Here is a 27,828-nt window from a genome sequence, read left to right as displayed (position 1 = left end):
ACCAAATTACATGGCAATCTCTCAAATAGCTGAGACATTTCACTCAAAACCACAAACGCCTCTTAAGATAATTGGAATGGATTTTTTTCCTACTCATCTTCCATATCATACTCAGGAAAAATACCTGAAGCCTTTTTTTCCCCACACAAAGGTAAATATTTATCAAAGATACAAGTAGCAAGAAAGCCATAACTCGCAAATGACTGCAACACTGGCCCAAAGGCTGGGGATTATAAACGAAATATACTGTATGGAAAGACTTTTATTTTAAGGCTTGCCCTAGAAAAATGTACACATTTTGGGAAAAATGGATTGTGTAGAAATGCCGTTGAGAAGAGTGTGACACTGTATCCCATGACAACCTGATGTTCTTTGTTTCTTCGAGCTACAAAAAAACCCACAAATGCCACCCTCATGGTGGCACAACGAGAAAAGTCACCAAAGTCAGAAGCATCCTCTGTAGACCATGGACGTCTGTACAGAATTTAATGGCAATCCATCCAAAAACTATGGAGTTATTTCAGTCTAGACCTAGTCTCTATATACAGACTCTACATTCAGTGAATGTAGAGTCTGTAGGCAAACCCCGGAGATCTTGCCTCCGGAAGAAGAGCGGAAGAGCCCTGGTTTCCGGTTGTAGGCTGTTTGTAGTCCACGTGATATTGACCAATCACATTTGAGCCAGCTGCAGTTGTTGCCAGGTTAAACAGTCCGTGCGGTGAACTAATGAGGCGGAATATAACTGGTGTTACTGCAAAATCTGAATCCATCGCAATGGTTCAGCATATTTACTTATATATACAAAAAGTCAGGGGTCTGCCCCCAGAGGCTGTATCGCCGTCTGCCGGAAGTCAGACGCTGAATACAGCCGATGGGTTCCGAGAATGGTCTAGACCAAACTGATGGACAGCCCAACCAACCAACAGACTTTGCAATCCCTAGAGCCACGATGCTAGCATGGCTATTAATAAAGCTACTATTGGCAGTAGCTCAGTCCATAGGGACTTGGGTTGGGAACCGGAGGGTCGCCTGTTCGAGTCCCCGTCCGGACCAATATATGGAGCGTGGACTGGTGGCTGGAGAGGTGCCAGTTCACCTCCTGGGCACTGCCGAGGTGCCCTTGAGCAAGGCACCGAACCCCCCAACCGCTCGGGGCGCCTCACCAAGGGCAGCCCCCTCACTCTGACATCTCTCCACTTTGTGCATGTATAGGTCCTGTTTGTGCATGTGTGTGTCTTTCGGACCTGTGTGTAATTGACAAGCAAGAGTGAAAACATTGAATTTCCCCTCAGGGGGATTAATAAAGTAAATAAAATAAACTAACTAAACTAAACTATCATTTTTGATATCATTTTTGAGACATTTGTAATTACACCCACTGTAATTTAATATCATCTGTTTAATCTCAACTCTCCAGATAAAAGCAAAGCTTGTGTTAATAAATTATTGTTTGACTCGAACCCTGCCTTGATTTCATGGTAAATAGCAGTTCTACTCTCTTTTAAAGGTCATTTTAAAGTAATTTGCAATATTTGTGTACAACAGTAAGTTCAGGTTATTTGTCATTTGTGCTTAACTGTAATTTGACAAGGATGTCGCTTGTTGATTTGTTTCTTTTCTCTCACACTCACAGGTTGGGAGTTCTGTAGGGATGTCCTCATCTTTGATCAATAAAAGACAAGCTGTCTGAATAGAGTCTGTTTGTATGATCATTCCCCAGTTTGTCTGAAGCACAGCTTAAACCCGAGAAAGTTTTATTGTTGTTTTTAATTAGTCTCACTCACAGGATGTAGACTGGGCATGTAACCCTGCCATTGGCGGCCTATTTCAGACGGAATTCTCCGACCCTTCTGCTCTCTGCGTGTTATTAAAAATGCCATAGCCAAATCTGTCTATCAGAACATGTTTTTATTGTCTGTAGCGAGGGTACATTATGGAGTTTGGCAGAGAAGCATTTATGTATGCAGCTCCTTATATGTGGAGTCTTGTGCAGACGGACATAAAGTTGCACTCATTGGTTCCTGTTTCAAAGCACTGTTGCAGGATCTTTGCCAATGTCACGGTGTGTCTTAGCTGGTCTTTGTAACCATGTGTAGTTGCCTTTTTTGCGTTTTTATGGTTCCCTTCTAATAATAACATCCTTTTTGGCTTTTCTTTTTAGGAATCTTATTTTGTTTATGTTGCTTATGCTGCTGTCTTGGCCAAGACACTTGAAAAAAAGCTTTTTAATCTCAAGGTTTTTCTGGTTAAATAAAAAAATAGAAAAAACTCCACTCTTCATTTTAGTGCTGTATATGAATCTACAACCACTGAACTAGCAACCTACATGCTAAAATCAAGCAGGAACCTCCGGGCTGAAAAATGAAGCCAATGTGGAAGTGCGAGAATCTGCAGCTCCTTGAACGACCACTTGAGGCCCAGAAGTCAGTCAATCCCTATAGACCTTCATGTTGGAATGCCCAACTTCATAGCAGAAATAAACATGTTTACAGCCTGGTACAAAAAAAAATCACTCTTTTTATGTCTCTATAGCTAATTTCCACAATCATGACAACAGTACAGGGGGTAAATTTTTATATAACCCACCGGTTTGAATTTTATTAGGGCTCACAGTCATAACTAAGGGCATGGCTACATTCAGTGACAGGCTGTGTGCAAGGCATCACCACAGTTTGTGAGTCAGATCCACCCCTTGCTCCTTCACAGCTCCACTCTCTCATCCAGATATGGTCACCTCTGGCTCCAAAATCCAAGATGGTGACAGTCAAAGTGCCAAACTCAAGGCTTCAAAATGGGTGTCCACAGACCAAGGGGTGACATCACGGTCGCTACATCCAATATTTCTTGTTCAGTCTATGGATAAAAGGTATTTTAATGTTTTATGTGGTGTTTTCTTTTGCGAAAATTTAGCCATTATAATGCCAGGGCCTCCCTCCCCACGTACAAATTTTCCATCAAAATTAGTTCCCTCCCTACATTATTTTGCAAGGGCTTAGTTGCTGCATCCTGGGCTTAGCACCACCCCTGACGATTGTGATTGGTTTAAAGACATACAAACAACCCAGCCAGACCTTTCTCCAGCGCTGGTACAGCTCTAAAATAAATTGTTAAAATAGATCTGGCAAAACAAGACTATTTTGGCATCTTGTCTTCCTGTCTAGCTATCAACAACAAAGGTTATAGCGCACTGATACATTTCACATTCATTGAGTGCAACACAAGTGTAAACATTGCCAGCTTTTAATTTGGATTCCAATTATCAACCCAATTATCAGATCCACTTTTCCTTCCAGCCGTGTGCACATGAAACACCAAGGTGATGCTACTCCTCCTCACATGTGTCACCTTGACTTTTTGTCACGCAGCTTCTGTTGTATGCTGTGATTCACCTAGTAAACACTACCACCTTTACACCTGACATGTAGGCAAGCGTGATTATTTGGTAGAGGTTGTAATTAGAACACGCTGATGTTGTTTCAGGATTCCTGCGGGCATCTGCCGCACAGTTTCAGGCTCTCTGTGGCTGTCGTGAGGTATTTTCCACAGTGCATTACAGTGTCCCAACTTCAAATGTATGTCATGTTGCAAACAACACTCTCTTCTTCTCCTGGCTTTATGAATCTTACATTTTATTGCTCCTACTTTTTCCTCAGTCCCCAGTCTTTTTTTGGAGGCAGCTTCATTGGAATAGCTCAATCTTTTATGATGGGCACGCACTCCTGCATAGTGGCTGGTGTGAGACTTGAAACTTTAACTACTCGTAGATGGCATTTACTATTTATTCTTTGGGTGTGAATGTGCCGTCTTTGGCAGGTAGGGGTGAGGGAGCTGGCCAAGTTGTTCCATCAGTGATGATGAATTGATACAGTAGGAGCAGAGTACAGTAGGGGGTTTTGCAGCTGGACATTGTCATTGTTTAACAGAAGATGAAAGTTTTGACGCTACCCTGATGGGATCTTGCCCCATGGTCAGTGCCATATGTTTCTACATCTGTTTAATGAAAGATTAATCATTTTTCACAAATGAACAACATGGTTTAATATTAATGAGAAAAAGTATGAGGTATAATTTGTAATTGTAAACATTTGTAAACACCCCCCCCCCCCCCCCCCCAACACACACAGAAGCAAGAGCTTTGCCTCAGTAAAATTACAAATCATACCTACCTAGCTATAAACACTTGCTTTTAGTCGTGATTTTCTCTGCATATCATTTTCACATGTTTGGATTTGTCGAATGCTTTTTATTTCAGCTGCAAGCTTAAGAGATATAATCACCAGCCTCGTCAACATCTGCATCAGCAGCATCATCACCCCTGCCATCAGGCCTGCAGTCTTCATCATCAGCACACAGCCGACATTATCCTCATCTTCATCATCCACTTGATCCTCTCCTTGACCGTTAACTCATATTTCTGCATCAGCTGTTCTCCTGATGATTTATACGTTGCGTAATACACAGAGAGACGTATAACCCTTCCAATATCTGTAGTACTGAAAATGAGATGTTGTACTGGCACTCTCTTCACACTGTGTGCTGCACAAATTGTTTTCACCAGTCACATGAAAGTAGCCTTTTTGAAGCTATTGGTTTTAATTGTAGATATTCAACAATAACAATTGTGTAAACCGTTTTTTGCAACATTTGTGGTCATGGTCGTGCTGCTGATTTATGTATGTTTGTTCCTTCACAAACTGCCAATTAGTCTTGCAGAGAGAGCTCACAGATACAGAGAAAAACAGTGGTTTTACTGCACCTGTAGATTTAAGTGTGATAAATATGAGCAGATATGCAGCTGTGGTGTGAACTTCAGGCGGAACAACCAATTTAAAGCATCTATACTATACGTAACAGTGAGTGCATGTCAACAAAACAGGAGTTTCCATTTTCTCAGTGACACAGGGCACTGTAACAGCTGACATTTTCCACAAACCAGCAAGCAGGTAATTAGGTAGCTAACTACGTAACACTAGCTACAAGCATAAACATGGTGCTGCAAACAGTACCCTCATTAGTTAAACGTAAATGTACTGTAGGCGTAGTAAAGGATGAAATGCATGCACATCTGTTTGCTACATAGCTGTGGCTGTAATGCCATTTGAAATGCTTTCCTCAGAGATGCAAGTTGGTCGAGTTCCCACAGCTAAAAAAAAAATAGTGATTTAAGTGACAAGACAGCAGGCAGCATTCATGGTCGGGCGCTGCAAAATGAACCTGCCATAATCAAAGTCTCCGTCCAGTCCGGCAGGATCAGAGCACAACCCTTATCACACTCAGAGGTGGAGGTCGGGTGGTGGCTATCAGGGGCTCAGCTGAGGCACAAAGGCTCCCAAACATCATTAGACAGAGCTCAGCACAGGCATATCTACCGTCAACACTGAATTTATTCACTCGTGCTTCAGTGTTTTATTACATACAGAACATGATCCCCACTCAACAGAACTATTTGTCTTGGCTATATATTTATATATATATATAAAAAAAAAAGAAAAAAGAAAAAAAAAAAGACTGACATTGTCCGCTTGCCACCCACTCAACTCTGTTTCAGCACAATGGCATGAGTGATGTGTGTGGACGAGCAGAGGATGGCGTGGAGCGCAATTAAGTCAGAGGCTGTCAATCTCACACAGGTAAGCCAAAGTAGGAATGAGTGGGAAAATCTTTTAGCCTCATAAATGCATTTGATGTTTTCATGATAGTGTGCTGATATATCAGGAAAATGCTTCCTGTCTCTGCAGGTGTTCAGATCCAAATCAGCCCGCAACACATGGGGCTGCTCTGTAGGGGGTGTGTTGCTCTTCAGATAACACTGTGCGGTGGCATATAATGCTATTAATAGGGCTGAGTACTGACAAGAATCTGGCGATACAATGCGAATCCCGATACAGGGGCTACAATTCAATCTATTGCGATACTGTAAGCAAGGTGATGTATTGCTCGTTTAATGTAATTTTAGAAGCTAGCGGTGCGCCCTATGACTATGACTGATAGGCTGATCTTCTTTGTGTTTATGCTCAGGATATGTTGTTATGAGGTAGTGGAAGAGTCAAATGGTTTAAGATAAGATTACAACTCCTCTACAACAACATAGAACATCTAGCGACTAGGAGATTTAACACAACACATGAATCACTGCCACAAATCTTTGGCTATAAACTATAAATTAAAAATCGATAGCGTTTCTTAGAATTAATTAGGGCTGCCCCCTAAAAGTCGACCAAATGTTAGCTGACCAGAAAGGTCATTAGTCGGCAAGATTTCATTGGTCGCTTAGTTGCAGAAAGAGAAAACAAACAAATGTGAATCTCTATTAGGAGCTGCACCTTGTCAAACAAATCAAAATCTATATGACTGGATCATGTGGGAGTTTAATTTGAAGGGACAGACACAGGAAGAGGCCACGCTCAGCAGTCAGACAGGAGTCAGGTTACAAATCAATCACAGCCGACATGTATTTTTCCCTTCTTCTGTAAATACTCAGGCTAATAAACACGGAAAAGTTCATCATGTTAGTGCAGGGCTACCCAGAGCTTTACATCTGTCCCACAGACGATAGGTCTACACACTAAACAGCGCCTGGAAGAAGATCAGCTCTGCACTCAGGATTTTAGGTAAATAGGCTATACAGTGCACCCAGCACCCGACCTTGCATTTTCCAGGTGGTTAAAGACAACATGTGTACGGCCCCTAATTTCCAGGGCTGGCACCTGTGGTTATTCCACAGGCTAGTTAATAACACATCGGGCTACATGCCCATTAGCCTCTTAGCACAATCATTACTGCTTTGCCAACAGCGTCATTAACAGGCGGCTCGCTCAGTGTGTGACGTGCACTTGTAGATAAAATATAGGCCTATATTAATGAAGGTTCATTAGTACAGTTTTGTATTTCTCTGTAATGTAGCACAGTGTTGACAATGTTACTGATACTATTCTTTCTCACACCCCGCCCAAAATATATCATTTAATAATTAAATTAATTTGGTAAACATGCGGGCGACTAGTCGACTAATGGCAATAAATGCTGACTAATGGTCGACAAGGAAAATTCTTGGTGTGGGGGCAGCCCTAGATGACGTTGTCCTGTGTTTAGTTCAGCTTTTTTGCTAGACCCCTCTGTGTTGGCACCCCCGCTGCACTGCCAGATTTGCCTCATTGAAATCAATAAGGAGGTTGCCTTTTTTCATGCCAGAATTATGGCTGTAGTTACTTAATATTTTAAAATGCCTTAAAGCGACTACACCAGTTTTATATAATGTATTGAGTTGTGTACCTACATTATCCCAAACATTTCCAACAATGTTCAAACCCAGAAAAATCGGTTGTTTTAACCAAGTCTGTGTCATTTGGTCGCCGTGTCCTGTCAGTGGTGTCATATCCCCTTTGCGCATGTGTCAGGGTTGAAGCTGTCATAAATTAACTATTCATCCAGTTTTAAGTTGATTTTTTTATTGTATACTTTTGAGATTTTGGTTAATTAAATCACCTGGTCTGTTTGTTTTAGAAAGGAAGAGACCTTTGCAGATAATTTGTGTCCAGACCAAAACCTCTTGAACGTCTCAAGTCATCACAGAAAAGGTGAGCACACATTAGCTAAGCTGCTAGCAGCCCCTCTGCGGCGAGCCAAACAGCATCGGAGAAACACTAATTTTTAACCTGACACTGCTTTATTCAGTGTTTTTACCCGTGTTTATTCACCTGATCCATTTGTTTTGGAGAGGAGGAAACCTCTGCAGATAATTCGGCTCTCAGTAAAAACCTCCTAAACGACTGACACTGAAGGAATTCTAAACAGTATAAACTGACACTTATGATGGCATTGCTCCATCTCTTGTTTTTGTTTCTTTATTGAGACCCCTTGTAGCAGAAAATTACATATTGTGCTTTTAATTGATTTGTCTTAAAAAAAAACGGCATTAGTGCAAAAATCCCATCACAAAATAACCTAGAGCCCAAAGAGACTTGATTAAATATCAGTCCAACACCTAATATTTATTAGAATGTTAGACTATGAAAAACAGCAAATCCCACATCTGAGAATATAAAACTATCTCTTATTCTTGGCCCTCTTTGTGTTTGAAAAATGACTTTACTGTTTGAGATATTTCTCTCCAAACCAAAGTGTTGGACCGACAGATTGACTGACTGTAATTTCTATAAAGCCATGATACCAGAACGGCTGTGGAAAAAAAAGACAGCACAGTGAATTTCTATCATCAAAGATTATAAAAAATTAATGAGATTCTTGTTGATAGGTGGTTTTTAATTATTACAAGCTTGCTCTTCTCATTTATCATGTAACAGAGGTTAGCGTATGGTGCCAAAGGAAAAAATAAAAAACTTCACAAGACAAAATCAAATACATTGAGAGCATTTATTAAGCTCGTTAAGTCAGTTCACACCAGTATGCTGCGGCTCACAGAGAGGTAATGTGGGATAACATCTCACAGGGAGATCCCTGAAGCTTCTAAAAGATGAACTCGAGCAACTACATACACACACACACACACACACACACACACACACACACACACCCCAAAAGGAGATGTGCAGTTGTTGGTTTTCTTTATATTTGAATTTAAACTGTCAAAACATACACTAATCCAAAAGCAATAAAGAGGACATACACTGGCGGGGAGTTAACATTTACAGTACACATATCAAAGATCAATGAAGCCCCTCTGTTACTGTGAAACTTCATAAATTTGCACATCTTTCAGACTGCCTCTTCAGGACTCGGAATATGCAAATACCCTAAAACATACCCATCATGAAAGCAAGTGATCTTTACTACAAATGACAGTTCCCTCTACCGCAACTCTCAAAGAATGCTTAAATAGCAGCTAAGACTGTGTCCTCTAGTTGAACACTACGTATCACTGTGTGTTCTGTAAATTAGCACCTCGTAAAGGCACTTCTGAAAATGTATGCACCAAAAATTTAATGAGACAACTAGTCCCTCCTGTGCTTCAGTGACATTAGCAGCAGCCATCATTCAGAACTATACAGTATACTCCTAATGATGGAAATGTTTGCCCTTGAAATCTCAGTTAATAAGCAGCTATGCTATGACATCCATGATTAGATCATCCAGTGCTGTCACATCTCATCCTGAGGAGGATGCCACCAGACAAAACGGAGAGTGGGAGCGAGCAAGCATCCTACTCTCTCTGATTCTCTTCTTTTCACACACATACACACATCAACACACACATACACACACACAGCTCCTCTTCAGCAGCTATGCAACAGAACAGCCTGGGTTAATCTTGGGTAACAGCTCCTTGGCCGGGATCAGAGAGCTCCACTAAGACCCAATGAATGCTGACACTGATACGGCACAGAGCCTCCTCACACAGGTAGGACACACGAGACAAACGCCTTTATAGATGGAGCAGCCCCGGGCAAGGATAAGATTGATTTTGCAATGCAGTATTAGATGAGATTTCCGATGCATACTATAACGAATTAGCATGAATCTGTTCCCCATGAGAGATGCCTGCAGACACAGAGTGAATTGAAATAAATGACTGTCCCAGTGTTTACCACACCATCCCCCTATGCTGCACTCAGTTGGCCATCTAAGTGTGACAGGCCCGGTTCAGGCACGGCAGAGATCAGCGTGATGGATGGACAGCCAGGCAGCTGGTAAAAATCTCTTGATCCACGCCCAGCCTGATATGCCACTCACTGATCAATCGCGTCCACGTAAATCTGCCATCCGCCTTAATGTGACATGATAAGAAGGGAGAATGCTCACAGGACTGTGGCTCCTTTAACCTCAAGTCTTACAACAATTTACAATGGCCGACCAGATTTTTTTTGCTCTTATTTTTTCCCCTGCACACAAGCTACCTTTCATCGTGAACCCTCACACGCCTCCCATGTGAGAGTCCCGTGGATATTTCCACCGAAAAGATGAATGCCTGCGCCGGTGAGAGCAATGTCTGGAATGAAAGAGAAAGATTCATTGAGCGTTCTGCAACTAAGATAGTGTAAGACCTCAGCAGCCTCGTCAGAAGTCCCTGGCAACAGATCTGATGAAAGTTCAATCAAAACGTTTCAACTGGCCAAACTGTGGTCGAGGTTTTTTTTTTCCAAAGTTGGCGGCTGCTGAGGTGATATAGATAAAGCGTATTATCAGGCTGACAGTCAGTAAAGGTGAATGTTTGACCTTCCTTATGTCACCGGCGTTTTAGTAAAAGAAATCGGCTTATACACACATTTCTTTAAAGATGACACTGATGCACCATAAAAGAAGCTAACTGCGGTGTTATGAATACTGCAGTATGATCCAGTTTGTTATTGAACTGGCATTCATTTACTAAAGCACAACTTGCATTTAGGGATGGCAAAACCAAATATGAAACTAGAGACACCCAAGTATCACAGCACTCTCGATCAAATACCTTAAAAGGAAACCCCAGAATCAAACAGACACATTTTTCCTCTTACCAGTAGTGCTTTTTATCAGCCTAGTTGAGTTGATGTGAGTTGCTGAGTGTTGGAGATATCAGCCGTAAAGATGTCTGCCTTCTCTACAACATAATGGAACAAGATGCCCATCGGCTTATCAAACGCCCGAAAAATATATTTGAAAAACTCAACAGGAACGTCTCTTTCCAAAAATCATGACCTGGTTACTGAAGATAATCCACAGACCTTGTTGTTGGCAGTTTAATGTGGGAACTGTCGAGCTACAGCTGCCAACTGCATCACAGCACAGCAGGAAGTGTGCATCTACTCATGAACGTGAGGTTCATGCTCATGACAGGGTGCAATGTAGACATTATATTCCAGGTGAAGCAAAAATAAAAATGTGTTCTGAGTTTGTAAAATCACAAAAATGTGTGTTTTTGACCACCAAGCCTAATGAAATAATTAAAAATATTGCTGAGTAGCCTATATAAAATTAGGTTTCAAAGTCATGAAAAATACGCAGTATTCTTTGCTCTGAAACGTTGGGGTCTGTGCCACTGATGGCACAAAACAACAGACTCTCATTAGCAGCTTAACCAATGGCATAGAGCACACACACCCCTATACTAGTGAGGTGCTGCGCAGCTCATTCATCAGCTAACATTAGCACAAAGTTCACACCCACAGCAGTGAGCAGCAACTGCCTGACTGGGCTGAAAGACTGTAAGGTATGTTCCTGACAGCTACTTTGCTCATCTTCTTTTAACAATGTCATTTAACAGAGTGGTTTATTCATGTATTCACCTGAGAGAGCCTAAAGAGCTTGTAGAACATGCCAAACTCACTGCTTACCAACATGGGGTGGAACAAAATGACACTGATGCTATCAATGCGCTCTAACGTTAGTTTCTGGAGGGGTTATGTTACGGATTGTTACAATGCATCATCAAGCCATTATTTCAGGCCCGCCCAAAACCTGCCCACATGAAAATGGTGAGCAATACTGTGTAGCAGACGTTCCCAACTGGTCCAGCCACAGGGTCCAGACATCTCATTAGTCATTAGTTCACGTTCCACACAGGATCATAATTGTGATTGGCCGAGCTAGTTTGCTGTCTCTGTCAAGTAGCTGTCTGTTAGTCACTCACTCTACAGCAGGTAACAACACTTCAAAATAAAAGCTTTGTGCCAGATATTCACTGTACTTCAAAATAAAGTGTGCTTTTTACAAACTTGACACGTTGGCGAGTCACTTGTGGTCCATTTAGCATGGACCAGGGACCCACTTGCGGACCGTGACCTACCAGTTGGGAACCACTGCTGTATAGTTCCCAGTTTTTTCTTACATGTAAAATGTGTTAAGAAAGAAATCTCTGGTTTTACTTTACCTCGACTTTAATGGCTTCCTCTTTGGCTGAGATGTAACATTTGCTAGCTCTGTGTTGCTAGGTGAGCTAGCAGTAGATGCACACTTCTTTCTGTGCAGTGATACAGTTGGCAGGTGTAGTTCAGTACAAAGAAAATAGTTCCTATGTGAAACTGCTCACAACAAGGTCTGGGGAGTATCTTGAGTAACCAGGTCATGATTTCTGAGACATTTTTCAGATGTTTAGAGTTTTTATTATTTGAGCACCACAAGCTGAGTGCCTTCTAGTTCCCTTACATTGGAGAGAAAGCAGACATCTCTACAGCCGATATCTCCAACATTTGACAACTCACACCACAATAATCAAGATTGATAAATAGCACAACAGGTAAGAGTAAAAACATGTATTTTTCACTTGGTGTTGAACTGCCCCTTAAATATTGTTGTACAGTATATCAATATACAGTAATGTGATATTTTGGGAAAGACTGGTTCTTTCACAGTCAATTAAGCTCCCCAATTTGGGCCACTTAGCTGTAATTTAGCCTTTGGGATGAGAAAAACACACACAAAGTATATCATGATGTTACTGTACCACTGCCAGAAGCCCAGACAGTATCTAGTCCTACAGCACATCGCTTAGCTCTGCTTGTATTGAAGTAAAAATGCAGATTCAAGATGATACAGTAACTAGAGCACACAGAGTTGTACAGATTTTCCCTATCAGTGCTGTGTTGTAAGATTTGGGCCTCGTTGCGTTGCCGTCTTCTGAGCACTGTAACTGCATAATGTATATCCTGACAGGGTGATACTGTGTTTTATATCTCTAAGGGCACTGATTATGCTGCCTGGGCATATTTTGGTTAACAGTGCAGTTTCAGCTTCCTTTTCTCATGCTGTCACACAGTAACAACAATGGATGAGCTGAAATACTTACATTTGCAATGCAATGCAACACTTCGGAGTGTGTGAGACACCTGAACGGAGCAGAAAGACAACCCCACTTTCTTTAACTGCTGGGTCACGTATCTTAAGTTTAATAGTGAATGCTTATTAGAAATATCACCTTCAGGGGCTTTTATCTGCACTCTAAGAACTCATTATTCTGTATGCTATTTGGGTCGAATTACAACAGAGCTGCGCAACGTTAAACTGTGTGATTATGAACACTTACATTTCTTCATTTCTGTTTTCCTTTGTTATTACTGGTCTACAATATCCTTTTAATAAAATATAGAAGCTATTCGGAGACTGAGGAGTTCACCATCACTTGTTGTTTCTGCTGTACCCAAATGAGCTTTTATCTATAGTAACAGTCACTTGAGCAGCAGAGAATATGCCAATATTCCTGATGGAAAGACCCTTAATGCTCTAGTCTCTCAATTATATGTAGAGCTGTGCAATATATCGATATTATATTGTGATGTGATATGAGACTAGACATGGTCTTAGATTCTGAATGTCATTTTTTGCAAGTGTTGTCTTTTTCAGGTCTTACGGGCTGCATGACAATAAAGTGATGTTATTTTCTGAGCTTACCAGACTGCTCTTGTCTTATTTGGCTTTACCGTGAACTAATAATGGACGCAGCTACCGTGACATCATCCATTGGTTTATGGGAGCCCGTTTGAAGTCTCAAGTTTCACAATTCAGCCGTCACCATTTTGGTTTTTTTGGAGCCAGAAGTGACCATATTTGGACGAGAGGCTGGTGCTGTGGGGGAGCGAGGGGTGGATCTGACTGAGGAGCCGAAGACACTATCAGCAGACAGTCTGTAACTCACCCTTAATTATGCATAACTTTAAGCCTTAAAATGTCAGCTGGTGAGTTAAATAAAAATTCACCCTCTGTACAGTTGTCATGAAGGGAGAAATTAGCTATAGACACCAAAACCTTTTTGTACCAGGCTGTAAACATGTGTATGTCGGCTGTAAAGCTGGGCATTTTAACATGGAGGGTCTTTCGGCATTGACTCGCCTCTGGAGCCATCCTCAAGTGGCTGTTCAAGGAACTGCAGTATTTGGCACTGCCGTGTCGGCTTCATTTTTCAGCCCCCGATGTTGCGACTTGCGGCGTACCCACTAAGGCTACGCTCAGACTGCAGGCATTGTTTCTCAAATCAGATCTTATAGACAGATTATGCACACTGTTTTTTGCAGTTAATCAGTTTGGATTTGTGTGTCCAGACATCATCACTGTATCTGCATGGGTTACTCTGGTAACAACAAAGGCATCAGCTCATAGCTTGTGACGGGGCTTTCCAACACCGAAACAAAAGAAAGAGAGGTCCATCATTTTGCCCTGCAAACAATTTATTTTGGAGTCTGTCCACAGACTGTTGTTCATCATGTTGTCTTATTTGGCGTTCTGCTCGTAGCAGCATGGATCTGCTCAGCACGCCGGTCACTCTGGATTTGATGTCGTCATTGTGTGTTGTGTTCAAAGACACTTTGAAATACGATTTGAGCGGCCAAAGCAGCTGCACTGAGACACAACTTGATCTAGAAATCTGATTGGAATCACATTTCAGACCACCTCAGACTGTGGTTTGGATCAGATTTTCAAAAATCATATTTCACGTGTTCTTGTTTTACTGTCCAGACCTCCTAAAAACAATGTGGATACTATCTGGATATGGCTAAAAAAAAGAACAAGGCTTTATTCATTATATCCACATTATTGATGATCATATATCAAAAATCTCATCGTGTGAATATTTTGTGAGAGCACCAATAATCAACCCTACAATATCGTTGCAATGTTGATATCGAGGCATTTGGTCAAAAATACTGTGATATTTTATTTTCTCTCTATCCCCCAGCCCTATGTGTGAAATCATAATATCACAGGTTTGACGTTTCCTCATTCTTCTCCTCACTCTACTTCCTGAACTGTCCTGCTCCACTGAGATAACAAAGGATATTTAAAGTTAAGCGAAAAACTGTGAAAGAAATACACAAGTAACTCTGTTCGTTCTTCATAATGGCTCATTGTCTCAAGCTGAAATTTGATCTGGTACCTTTTTGTCATGCACATATTTAATAAATCACAGCTGAGCTTTTCAAAGAACATTTCTGTCACTGTGTCTCCCGGTATGACAGGCTCCAATGTAGCAACCTGCGCTGAATGCTGAGTAGCATTCTGCTTACAGAAAATTATAGACCACCTTCCGCTTCATTCCACCTACTGCACCACCTGTGGTGAAAATAACTGGCAATTTTACTGACTATTATTTCACAGATATATAACAATATCAATCAAGCATTCCGAAACGGTTGCCACTGTATATGCAGATTTTTTTTTCTAGAACTGTGGGTGCCCATATCTGGACTTTAACACTCTTTTACAACCTTCTATCTACTCTACAAAACAAGTGGCACAATGACCCAGATTGTGACTTAACCAACAGTGTGCCGTCAGTGCCACAACTCTGACTATAAGGCTCCCAGCTATATGACTGGTATGGTGTGTTATTTAAGTATTTCGTTTTCATTTGAAACAACGCACAAATAATTAAATAACCCAAACTCGCCAAAGGTGTAGAGAGACAAAGATCTCAACAGTGACCTTTTTTTTTTGTCTTCACCATCCAGGGACATAATCCCTGTTTGGCTGTGCAGCTGGCATGCAACTGAGTCACGCGTCAGCCCTGATTAGAAGCAGCAGTGGTCCGCGGGCCCCATTCCTCTGCCAGAGCCAGGAGTGGAAAAGGCCAGGGCCACCACTTTCAGTCTGTGGATATGACCTTGATGGGGTATGATAGAGAGGAAGCGACACGATTCGCAATGCCACACAATATCTGTAACCTTCCACTTCCCCAGCATGCATGCTGAAGCTATTGAGCTGTGACACACATACACACACACCATGTCAACTCCTGCCCTGTCGTTATTTCAAGCAGTCTCCGCCTTCCTGTCATCCAATCATCCATCTCTCTTTGCATATTGGCTGGTGCTTTGTACCAGATATCTTAATTCCAAATATTATTTCTTTTTCATTCTGTGCAGCTGCAGGGTTCATATAAAAGTGCAGCTTTACCAGACAAAGGCTTAAAGAATTTCAATCATTAAAGTAATGTAATGCAGCTTCATTCTAGTAAGAGCTACAGAATTATTTGTAATATTATTTATTACTAGTAGTGATGTATTAGTTGTTGTTGTCGTGGCAGCTGTGACACCATTTTCTTTTTTTGAAATGCTAACTCTACCCAAACCCTTAAATCTCACTGGAAGCAGTGATGGAGACAGATGTCTTGTGAGTCAGACCATAGCAACACGAGTGTGGTGGAGATGGCACTGAAGGCACCAAAAATACTAAGTGGTGAGTAAAATCTTGGCAGTGGCGTTTCCTGTGTCAAAATAGAGCAGATGAGAAATAAAAATAAACGTGAATTACACTCAGCTGCACGCATAACTGAAGCATGACCGAGGGAAAATAAAATGCAGTATAGAAAGAAAGAAATAAAAAAAAAAAGCCAAGACTGTGACACACCCTGCTGTTGTATTGCTGCCTAAAAATATCGCCATAACAACACTATAATGCACATAAAGTCCTGCTCAGCATTGCATGAGTATATCATTAGTGTTTTAAGCATTGCGAGCCATGACTTCCTTGTTGTCAATGTGGCTCTCGTTTAGGAAACCAAGTGGCTTACCAAAGAATGCAACAGCATTCAAATGAGTCTGTCAGCTGAACCGGCAGGGATTTAAGAGTGCAGCCAAACAGCGAGTGGTAATGAGAGAACGTGCAACGGATCTGAGACGCAACACTTGTGTGCTGTCCACAAGTGGGGTGCTGAAAGATAGCGAGCAACAGCCAAGCAGAGGTGGCCACCTAATTCAGGTGAACAGGAAATCTGAGCTGGTAGTGCTTTTGCCTGTGAATGCAGAGGTTTCCCTACTCAGAGAAGTCAGTGACAAAACGTGCGGTGTTACTGTTGGAGAAGAATTTGCAAAGCAAATAGGTTTACAGGAGGTGCAGGAAGGGCAGCAGTGTGTATGCGAAATGTGCAGGGGTGCAGCTCAGAATCTTGGGCACCTCCCCCCATGGACTCATTTCCATTTCAAGCAACAAAACAAGACAGAGTCAATGATAATAATAACGATAACAAAACACACAATTGAATGATATTATGATAATAAAAAGTCCACGCCAGTTTATGCAATCCATGAACAATAGACAATGATTGAAGACGGCTGTTCATTCACATCCCTCCACTTAAAATATGCAGTGTTACAAATGATTGTGAAGGACTGACTGATATTTGTGTCTCTTTCAAAACATTTTGTGTTTTGGAGCTTTAATTTAAACCACACCACCTCCTCAGTGGTCAACCCTGCTGAACTGGTGCCAGATAATCTGCTGTATGGAGGCAGCAGCAGCTTCCTATGGGGGCGTGGAGAGTGAGCTGCAGGTTTTAAGAAGCATCATCTTATCACACAGGTAGGAAACCTTTTTCCTTCCCAGTCACAACTTTCCCCCTCCTGATTTCAAGGATCATATTTAGACGGCGAAGCCTCCTTTGTTGCAGGTGATGTGGCATCTGCTTGACTCAACTACTGTTTCTGTTTCCCTCTGTGCGTCTGTCTCTCTGCCTCCTATCTTTAAACTGCCCAATCCTTTGGCACAGAACATGAAATCCCTCTCAATAATAAATAGGCTACCTCAAGCATCTCAGAGACAAGGGCCCTGCATGCTGCATGACTCAAAGACCACCTTAACTTCACTTTCACATATATTAAAAATGAATCCAGAGCCGAGCCGGCATGTGGCATCTGGCGGAATCAAACAATAGGTCTCGTTTCCATATTTGTGCCTGGGCTGCAGCCCTTTATTCAAAGGGAAAGCCACCACTGTAGGTGCTGTAACCCCAACCACAGGACATGTCTTCCGGCACGCAATTAAGCGACCTCATCCGCAACCGTGTTGAATTTGGAAACCATACCTCTCCTCCACCCACCTCAACTGACTGTAAACACTCACACCAAAGATGGTTGGTTTGAAAGCTGATTATCTCTGACTGCATTAAGTGAAATCTCCAAAAGACACCTCAAGACAAGGGTCAATAATTGGTGAGCAGCAGCTCCAACATCCCCCGAATTGGAATACAAACAATCCCGGACCACTGACATTGAAAAACACACACACACACACACACACACACACACACACACACAGATACGGCTCGGCTTATCTTGTAGCTTTCTACCGCAGCACGCTTTAAAGCTAATTACCTTATCCATAAGGTCGTTTCTGTGTAGGAGGTGTGCGGTGTCATTTACCTGTGCATCATCCAGCGATCCGACACATGGATACGGCGCGAAGGGGTTTGATTATTCCAGCCAGGCAAACACAAGCACAAAAGAGGAAGGAGGGGGGAAAAAATCCTAAATTGAGCAGAGATGAATGCGGCAGATGAATATGCGACCTCTGTCTTCAGAAAGGATAGTCTTCTTATCTTTTAGATGTTGCTGTGTCGATGGAGGCAGGCAGGCAGGGAAGCCCACAGCTCCTCCGTACAGACAAAGATGCTTTCTCTCCTCCGCCGCACCGAGAGCAGCAGCAGCGGCGGCAGCAGCAGCAGCAGCAGCAGCAGAGCCGTCATTCCCCCGACACTTGATGGTAATAGTTTGGTAGGTAGCTTATATGGGTTGAGGGCGCGGTCAGCTGCCGTTGACCAATCCTGCTCCCCATCAAACTAACAGCAGCGTTGCCATGGAGGATTAAGCGGCGTTTAACCACACAATCGTAACCTTTGGTAGTAAAGCAGGTATATATAGCCTGCTATCAGATTATAAGGAGCATCTCAACATAGGAGTGGCGTCTCATTTAAAAGGCGGATAGAAGAGGGGACCTGGAGGTAACACAGACGCGGGTTCATCAGCCCCACCCTGCCCTCTCCTAATGCTGCCTAAGTGTCCTTGAGCATGTGAGGTAATGTTCAAAAACTTCCCCATGAAGACAAGTCCATTATGCTTCAGTGACTCACAGTGCTGGATCTTTTGTACAGTGAATTGTAATTGTAACCTTTTCCACAAGGTGTGTCTCCATGATGTAGAGCCCTTTATGCATTCTTCTATCTATCTATCTATCTATCTATCTATTGGCTACACCAATCAGCCAAAACATTAAAACCACTGGCGGGTGAAGTCAATAATATTGAGCGTCTTGCAATATTCCAGCGAGAAACCTTGGGTCCTGGCACGCCACAGAAACTGCTCAGAAATGACCCGACGAACGTGTCAAAGAGCTCAAGGTGTTGACCTGACCTCCAAACACCCCAGATCCCAACCTGATTGAACATTTGAGGGACGTGCTGGTGCCCCAGAGGTACCACCGATCCACGGTGGGTCCTCCTTGGACCGGACTTGGCTCTGACCTGTTAAGGCATGAACACAGGACCTCTGGGTGGTGTCCTATAGTGTCCGGCACCAACAAAATCTCATTGCTGTCAGTTCTTGCAATTCTTCAGTCTGTCTGATGATTGTAAACAGTCATTGGGTCTGTCAGGCTGGAGAAATTTTCGCAGTAATGGGACCGAACATATTTAACCTGAATTTAAGACAATTTAAGTCTTTTTAGGGAACTGTAGACACCCTGTTCCTACCTATTCATTGGGTGTAACTGAAAAGGGGAAAATTTGTGTTGTTTTCAAGTTTATATTGTGTTTCAACTTTATTACAACCACATCAGTTTCATCAGAAACTATATCGTTAGAACATTCTTTGAAATTCTGACAAAGAAATGACATAGTATCTCTAGTTCCAATCATCCCAATAGCAGGTAGGTGATGTAGGTTTTTTGTATTTGTTAGAGCAACACATAACTGTAATAGTGAGATGTGCTATTTGTAATGGCCCACAGAGTTACAAAGACAGGAAGTGTAGCTACCCCTGGGTCTCACCTACCACAATAAAGACAGGAAAGGGATCAAGGAGGATGCTGACATTAAGATTTGTAGCACTTAAAGAGATACTTTGCCAATTTACAACAAGGTCTATGTCACCGCGGTGTAGGCAGTGTGTGTAGACGAATGGTGTTAAGGCGCCCCAGTGCTGCCAGTTCCTAGAGATCCCCATCTGTCCCCCAGCCGCAATCCACTAGATGATTCGAAATGCGTCACTGAAGATGCGAAATGAGCAGTTTGCTGTCATCCTGCAGATTTCTACTCACAGCCAGGGTGGGAGTTTCTAGCGCTGCTGCCATTTTGTTGATATGTGCTTCCTCAATGGTTCTGTGCATTCTTAGATGGACTGAGTAGTGGTGTACATAAAATGATTCTGTAATGGGAGCATTATTAAATAGAGGATATTGATATCAAAATATGCTACACCTGAAATCTCAAATAATGGTGTAATTACAGTCAGGTCCATAATTATTTGGACAATGATACAGTTGTCGTCATTTTGGCTCTGTACACCACCACAATGGGTTTTAAATGAAACAATGAAGATCTGCTTAAAGTGCAGACTCTCAGCTTTCATTTAAGGCTTTTTTCAAAAATGTAGTATGAACCGTGTAGGAATTACAACCATTTCTTCACACAGTCCCCCGACTTTAAGGACTCATAAGTATTTGGACAAACTAACATAATCATCAATTAAACAGTCACTTTTAATACTTGGTTGCAAATCCTTTACAGTCAATGACTGCCTGAAGTGTTGGACACATAGGCATCATCAGATGCTGGGCTTCTTCCCTGGTGATGCTCTGCCAGCCCTTTACTGCAGCCATCTGCACTTCCTGCTTGTGTTTTGGGTGTTTTGCCCTCAGTTTTGGCTTCAGCAAGAGAAACGCATGCTCAGTTGGATTCAGGTCAGATGATATGACTTGACCATTGCAGAACATTCCACTTCTTTGCCTTAAAAATGTCTTTGGTTGCTTTTGCAGTATGCTTCAGGTCAATGTCCAACTGTACTGTGAAGCATCGTCCAATGAGTTTTGAAGCATTTGGTTGAATCTGAGCAGATAATGGTGCCCCAAACACTTCAGCTTTCATCCTGCTGCTCTTGTCAGCAGTCACATCATCAATAAATACAAGAGAACCAGTTCCACTGGCAGCCATACATGGCCATGACATAACAGTACCTCCACCATGCTTCACTGATGAGGTGGTGTGCTTTGGATCATGAGCAGTTCCTTCCCTTCTTCCTTCTCTTGTCTTCCCATCATTCTGGTAGTTGATCTTTGTTTTATCTGTCCATAGTATGCTGTTCCACAACTGTACAGGCTTTTTAGATGGTTTTTGACAAACTCTAATCTGGCCTTCCATTTTTAAGGCTAACCAATGGTTTGCATCTTGTGATAAACCCTCTGTATTTATTCTAGTGAAGTCATGTCTTGCTTACAAGAGCAGCAGGATGAAAGCTGAAGTGTTTGGGGCACCATTATCTGCTCAGATTCAACCAAATGCTTCAAAACTCATTGGATGATGCTTCACAGTGCAGTTGGACATTGACCTGAAGCACATTGCAAAAGCAACCAAAGACATTTTTAAGGCAAAGAAGTGGAATGTTCTGCAATGGACAAGTCATATCATCTGACCTGAATCCAATTGAGCATGCGTTTCTCTTGCTGAAGCCAAAACTGAGGGCAAAACACCCAAAACACAAGCAGGAAGTGCAGACGGCTGCAGTAAAGGGCTGGCAGAGCATCACCAGGGAAGAAACCCAGCATCTGATGATGCCTATGTGTCCAACACTTCAGGCAGTCATTGACTGTAAAGGATTTGCAACCAAGTATTAAAACTGACTGTTTAATTGATGATTATGTTAGTTTGTCCAAATACTTATGAGCCCTTAAAGTCGGGGGACTGTGTGAAGAAATGGTTGTAATTCCTACACGGTTCATACTACATTTTTGAAAAAAGCCTTAAATGAAAGCTGAGAGTCTGCACTTTAAGCAGGTATTCATTGTTTCATTTAAAACCCATTGTGGTGGTGTACAGAGCCAAAATGACGACAAGTGTATCATTGTCCAAATAATTATGGACCTGACTGTATATTCAAGTATCAAAATATGCTCCCAGTCGGTGTCTACGCTGCACTTTTTTTTTTCTTAATGTCCAATACAGCTGTTAATATTCCAGACATTTAGAATAGCTGACATTTAGAACAACTACTGCACATGTGTTTTAAATAACCATATAAAAGCCTACGTTTCAACTGCAATAAAACACCTCAAATTAAAAGGAAATGAAAAAGCAGTCTATTGAACAGAGTGACAAATCACAGTTTTGGTGGTACAGTCAATGGAGGAAAAACACTTGCTGTACCAAGCGTCACCATAGATCACCAAACCCGCTCTCCGCCATCTGGTTCACCGTGGTGGAGTGAAGCTGATCTTTGGTATGTTCTACGAGGAGACCCGTGGTGTGTTGGATGTCTTCCTGGAGAATGTGATCCATGATGGCGTCACCTAACTGCATCGAGAACGCTAAGAGGAAGACCGTGACTGTAATGGTTGTGGCTTATGCTCTGAAGAGACAGAGCCTGTATGGCTTTGGTGGATAAATAGATCCATCAGTACTTAAAATCCTGTCTTCATAATAAGAATTTATTTTCAAGTTGTCTTGGCAACATATAGCACATATACATATATAGCACACAATACTACGCTATTTGATATGCTATCAGTGAATTACTACATGTGATACTGGCAAAAAGCTGACATTTGTCCACTAATGTAAACACTGCTTTCCATTCTTACAGTACATGTACCCCTATTTGAAATTATTTTTCAATCGAGCAGTGAGACTCTACTATCGATTTTTGTTACGGTAGCATTGTGCGACAAGGCAGCATAAATCAACACCAGCATGGGAGGAAGCCAAACACCATTCATCTGCACACATTTCCCACACCACGGTCACATAAACTTGGTTGAAAATTGGCAAAGTATCCATTTAATTTATTTTAATTTAATTTAATTAATGTTTCGGATTTTTGAAATGATAAAAAGTGTAGAAATGTAAAATCTGAAATGGTAAAATTTTATGACCAAACAAACATCGCTGCAAATTTGTTATTCCTGTAAATCATGCTCAAACTCTAAGTTATTCATGAAGCAAGTGAAGGTTGTTTATATAGTACATTTCATTCACACAGGGCAATGCATAAAATGGGAAACAAGATTTAAAACACACAGAAAAGGAAGAATGGAAACTAATTTCAAAAAGAAATGTGCGAGATAAAAATGCAGAAATAAAAGAGTTCAAGATAAGGTGTGTAGAACCTGGTCGTGTTTGGGGGGAATTGTGTGTTTTGGATGATTGTTCCAGCTTTATATGAGCTGCTTTTCAGTGTTTAGTTTGGACTCTGAAACAGACTTCTACCAGATGTCCTGAGACAACCCTGAGAGATGTTCAGTCACTGATGTATTTTGGTACTAAACCATCCAGAAACATTTCAAATGTATTATCTTTTGAGAACATTGTACATTCACTGTCTTATACTGTACAAGGTCGATGCAGTAAAGGGATGTTGGTGTGTAGGATACGCTGTGCAGTCAGTGTAGAATATTTGACTTATCAGTGACAGTTGACTCACCCGTACAAAACCCTCTAAAAGCCTGTTAAGGTGAACCAGTATGGGTCTAAGCCTTCCTCGCGAGAGAGATAAAATCAAACCAATCTTGAATCTGAGGATGAGGTATGAAAAATTAATGTTCTGAAATGTTTTTTGCCTGTGAAACAATTCAGCCTGAGCGAGTAAATGGGGTTGAATACTTTTACAGCCACATTTCAAAAGCCTCACTGCTAAAAATCAACACCAGTGTTTATAATTTAACACTGGTGGGAATTTAAAGTGTTTCATTCCAATATGATAGAGAAGAGCATATTGTGAAAACAGGGGTAGAAATATTTCGACATTATTTTGTGGTATATTCAAAACTAAAATATTACAGTAATAGCAAAAATCTCAAAATTAGAAATTCAGCCGAGCATCCATAAGGAAATTTCCAAACTAAAAGCATGTGCACAGCCCATCTGCCTGCTGGTCACATAGCAGAGATGGTGTACTGAAATCCAAACAATGTCCTCATCAGAGAGCTGATTGTTTCAAATCCTCCTCTGAAGAGTAAAGTTCATACACATTTTAGAGGTTAACTGTCCGTGGATGGTTTGCTGCTGCTACTTAGCACAGAGGTCGAGTGGTTATGAATTTCCTGTCTTCATCGTGGTCATCTTATCTTACCTTAAGCCTCCCTCCTCAGCCTTTTGCATTTCAATATCTGTACAATGATTCAGCTGTGACTGTTCTCTCTGTATTGCAATTTGACAGTGCAGACTACAGAGAATGTGTTATGCAGTTACTGTACAGTACACACTTTGAATTGTAAGTTTGAGGTTAGTTATGCTACATTTTCAAATGTTTTCTCTCTTTACTAGTCGTTAATGGAGTCTAAAGATGAAATCAGGGCCACACCTCCGACACATAGGCCTCTGAAATTGGTAAAGCTGCTATATCAACTTTGTTGCACCTAGCCTGCAATTATCACATATACAGCATGTTGCAGGGAAAATGTGGAAAACACAAGCGACTTCCTGTGTTAATATGGGTGTGTTTTCTAAGCATGTGGCTTTGCCTGAATTATACACACAGCCTCTGCTGTATTTTTGTAGATTTCCTAAGCAAGCTGTTAAACAAAACAATGCACAATATGGGAACAGTGAAACTTTTTTCTAAAAGACTTCTCTTCATGTAAAAGTGAGGCACTCTCTGTCTTTTCTGGCCATCTGTCCCCTCTTTTTTGGCCACACTAGCAGTGCAGGTCTATGGATCTCTCTATGCAGCTCTATAAGAGTTTAATGATTAGTTCGTCCACCACTTTGGTCCCGACTGAAATATCTCAACAATTATTGGGTGAAAGTTTGTGCAGACATTCATTGTCCTCAGAGGATTACTCCTACTGACTTTACTAATTCCCTAACAGCTTGACTTTTTTTTTTCATTTGGAGCAAAATAGCTCAACAACTACAGGATGGATTGCCATGGAATTTAGTTCAGACATTCATGTTTCCCAGAGGATTATTCTTGGTACCTTTGGTGGTCCCTCAATTTTCTGCTGTCCTCACTTTTTCCCCCATCAGGGCAAAAACTTTGAGGCTGGGAAGACTGTGATCACGTGACCAATGCACTGATGGTAGTAAACAAGGAAGTAGTACAAAGTGCAAAACTCCACATAAGGAGGCAAACAAACACAGGGCTTTCCCCCAGGAGACTGATGGTCATGTCCCATGTGGAACCAAGTAAACCTTTAATTATTTTAAGGTATATCGTCACCATGTTTCTTTTCCTAAGCATAACCTATGTAACTTTATTGGCCTACACTGAACCTACCGTAAAACTTCAATTAGTAGCACGGGCTATTATTTGCTTAAATCACTGAAATCAACAGGCTTATATTTGGGACAGGCGTCTATATGCTTTTATAGGCTTTTATTTCCCTTCACACAAAACTGTTGCTCAGCAAAGATCGGGAAATATAATCAAATTATTTATTCAAACCAGTATGAATATTACTTCTATCAAAATTAGGCTTCAAATAATATAATCAATTACAAATCAGTCATTTGGTCTAGCTCCGACAGACAAGGCATCCGAGAGAGAGACAGTAACGCCACTTGACACTACTTTATCCTATTAAAACAGTTTTTGCATAGAACCATTTTGATTCTTTTAATATGAGGACGACTAAAGGAATATGAGTAACTTACAGGGTAATCGAGGAACGGACACATAATTCAAGATAGCCAACAGCATGGTTTCATATATCCCAAGACCTTCTATAAAAAAATGAACTGCTTGGCAACCAGACCAGGCCTCTAACTGAGACAGGCATTTAATTGTCAAAATGTGTAGCCACACCAGGCTAGTAACAGGGACAAGGCATTTAATCAGGACTAGGCTTGTAGTTGAAGTTTTACTGTAAGTAATTTTGTGTTAAGTACATAACTTTAAGTCAAGTAAATAGCGTGATGATGGCATTCATTAGGCACTAATTTGTTAGATATCATTCGAACTATTGTATGAGGACACGTTAAAATTTTAATTTGCTCAATACTACAGCTTTTGACCAAATAGCTGCAAAACTAATGACATTCCCATCCGCCCCAGCTGTACTTTGTGTCTAATTAGCAAATGTAGCATGCTAACATGCATCAGACAACATGCCTTACAGCCCTACAGAGCATGTCTGTAGACTCTTAGGCTTATTACTTCATATGAGGCCTTTGGTCATATGTTGTGTTTCTAAACAAAACCTGCACAGCAGATCTATTGTGCAATGCAGCATCATCAAATGAAAAGAGAATACAAGTACAAGAGAAATGTGTGTTTTACGTCAATGCGCTAAATCATAATTATATCACCGAGCTGTTATCTTTTTGTCCCTCCCTCTGGGATACAATCATATTCCATCCAATACACACTTTTATTGTCAACATCAGTGGTATTTCTGCCCCCAAAACACCTTACCAAACAGTTGTGTGTGTTTTAGTGACCTGTCTAAGGCAATTATTGATTTTTGTTCTGGTCTAAGGCAGAGTGAAGCTCTGCGGCCTACATGAGGAAATAGAGGTGCTCATCTGTTGTGCGGCGAGATACACATCCACAATTGCAATAAAATATTGAGCAACATCCGTATTATGAGAAAGCCCTGGGGACTAAAGTAAAGCATGCATGTTATTGAACCTGCTTTCTGGGATTCGGCAGCAAACTGCAAGTTATTCTTTTTGAGTCTGAAGAATAACTTGTCCACCGGCTCACAACATTCCTGTGGCTTGTGCACTTCTTGTGATACGCTCTGTTGTGCAATTCAAGCAGTTTGCTCAGTATAATCAAGCAGTTAATATTCAAAACAAACCAGATAACATATAGTCAGCACAAGTGCGGTGCAAGTAAACAAGGTCTCATAGTAAGTCTGGGAGTACCCAACTGACTAAAAGCTAATCTGTGTTTGTATAAATTGCTTCACAGTAGCGTGCAATATTGATGAATGGGTGAACACGGGTTGAATATTGATGACTTATTCATGTTAATGTTGGATTTGTGTAGCAGATCACGTTTTAAGTCATACCAATGTACAGTATCGCTCATACTATGAATATATTTGTAGCTCTTAATAACATGGCACGTAATCAAACATTAATTATTGAGGTTTCATTTTACTATTTGCACTGGCTCCTCTCATTGCACTGAAAATACATTTAACAATGATATATGATAATAATAGGACTTAATTATAGACAAATGAAAATTAAAAAAGAATAGGCTGTTTTCCATTGAGGACATTTTAACATCATAGGAAAAGCACCAGTGAAAATAATAAGATTCATGCTGGCTGAATTTCATACAGCTGCATAATACTGTTGGTAGCACCTATGCTATAGTCAAAATACCAGCTGTGGAATGCCTATTGAGCAAAACAAAAATCTAGAGTTTAAATACTAGAGTGTATACCTGGCCCCAATGTTGCAACTTATTATATTTTATAGGTAGTGTGTGTTATTGGTGGACTATGTTGGTGATGTGCAAAAAGGCCCAGCTTCTGGTTGATTAAAACTTTCCCCAGGTTAGAGATGGGTGGAGCTATGTTGGAAATACAGTGATGAAGATATAAATTGTCCTGCTCAGCCCTGTCTTCTAGAAATTAAATTTGCACATTACTTAATTTTTTTCTTAATAACATTATTGTAGCAATGTAATTGATGCCTGGATTATGTTCAGAGATGTGTCTTTCAGGGAACAAAACACTGTTTTCATGTACCGCGTGGGCTTCGCATGAAGGATAGTGGGCGTACAAAGTGCAGGACCTTAACACCAGAATCCCTGGGTAACATCTAAATTTAGAATCCTGTCTGATTTTTAGGCAACAAAATCACTCTGGTTAAGGTTAAGTAAATCTCACGATTTGGGTTACATTTTTAAGGTCCATCGTGTCAGATTTAGCGGCATCTAGTGGTGAGGTTGCAGAACCAAAATGCAAAAATTGAAACGGCCCTATGTGAAGCCAGTGTTTGGTTTGATCATTCTGGGCCGACTC

The 27,828-nt window shown here is 41.2% G+C and overlaps 1 protein-coding gene across 8 annotated transcripts in view; it reads right to left on the bottom strand.

Annotated features, from left to right (window-relative positions):
- The window catches only part of LOC117262266 (neurexin-2-like), a 177,332-nt gene extending 159,002 nt beyond the window's left edge, over positions 1 to 18,330 (bottom strand). For all 8 annotated transcript variants that reach the window (XM_033635109.2, XM_033635144.2, XM_033635126.2 and 5 more), the window contains exon 1: positions 18,066 to 18,330. The gene's annotated coding sequence lies outside the window, so the exon portion shown is untranslated. The remainder of the gene's footprint in view (positions 1 to 18,065) is intronic.
- Between the last annotated feature and the right edge of the window lie 9,498 nt (positions 18,331 to 27,828).

This window comes from Epinephelus lanceolatus, chromosome 11 (assembly GCF_041903045.1).
Source record: "Epinephelus lanceolatus isolate andai-2023 chromosome 11, ASM4190304v1, whole genome shotgun sequence".
NCBI lineage: Eukaryota > Metazoa > Chordata > Actinopteri > Perciformes > Serranidae > Epinephelus > Epinephelus lanceolatus.
Note: the sequence above shows the minus strand (reverse complement) of the source record. Positions and strands in the feature narration are given on the sequence as shown.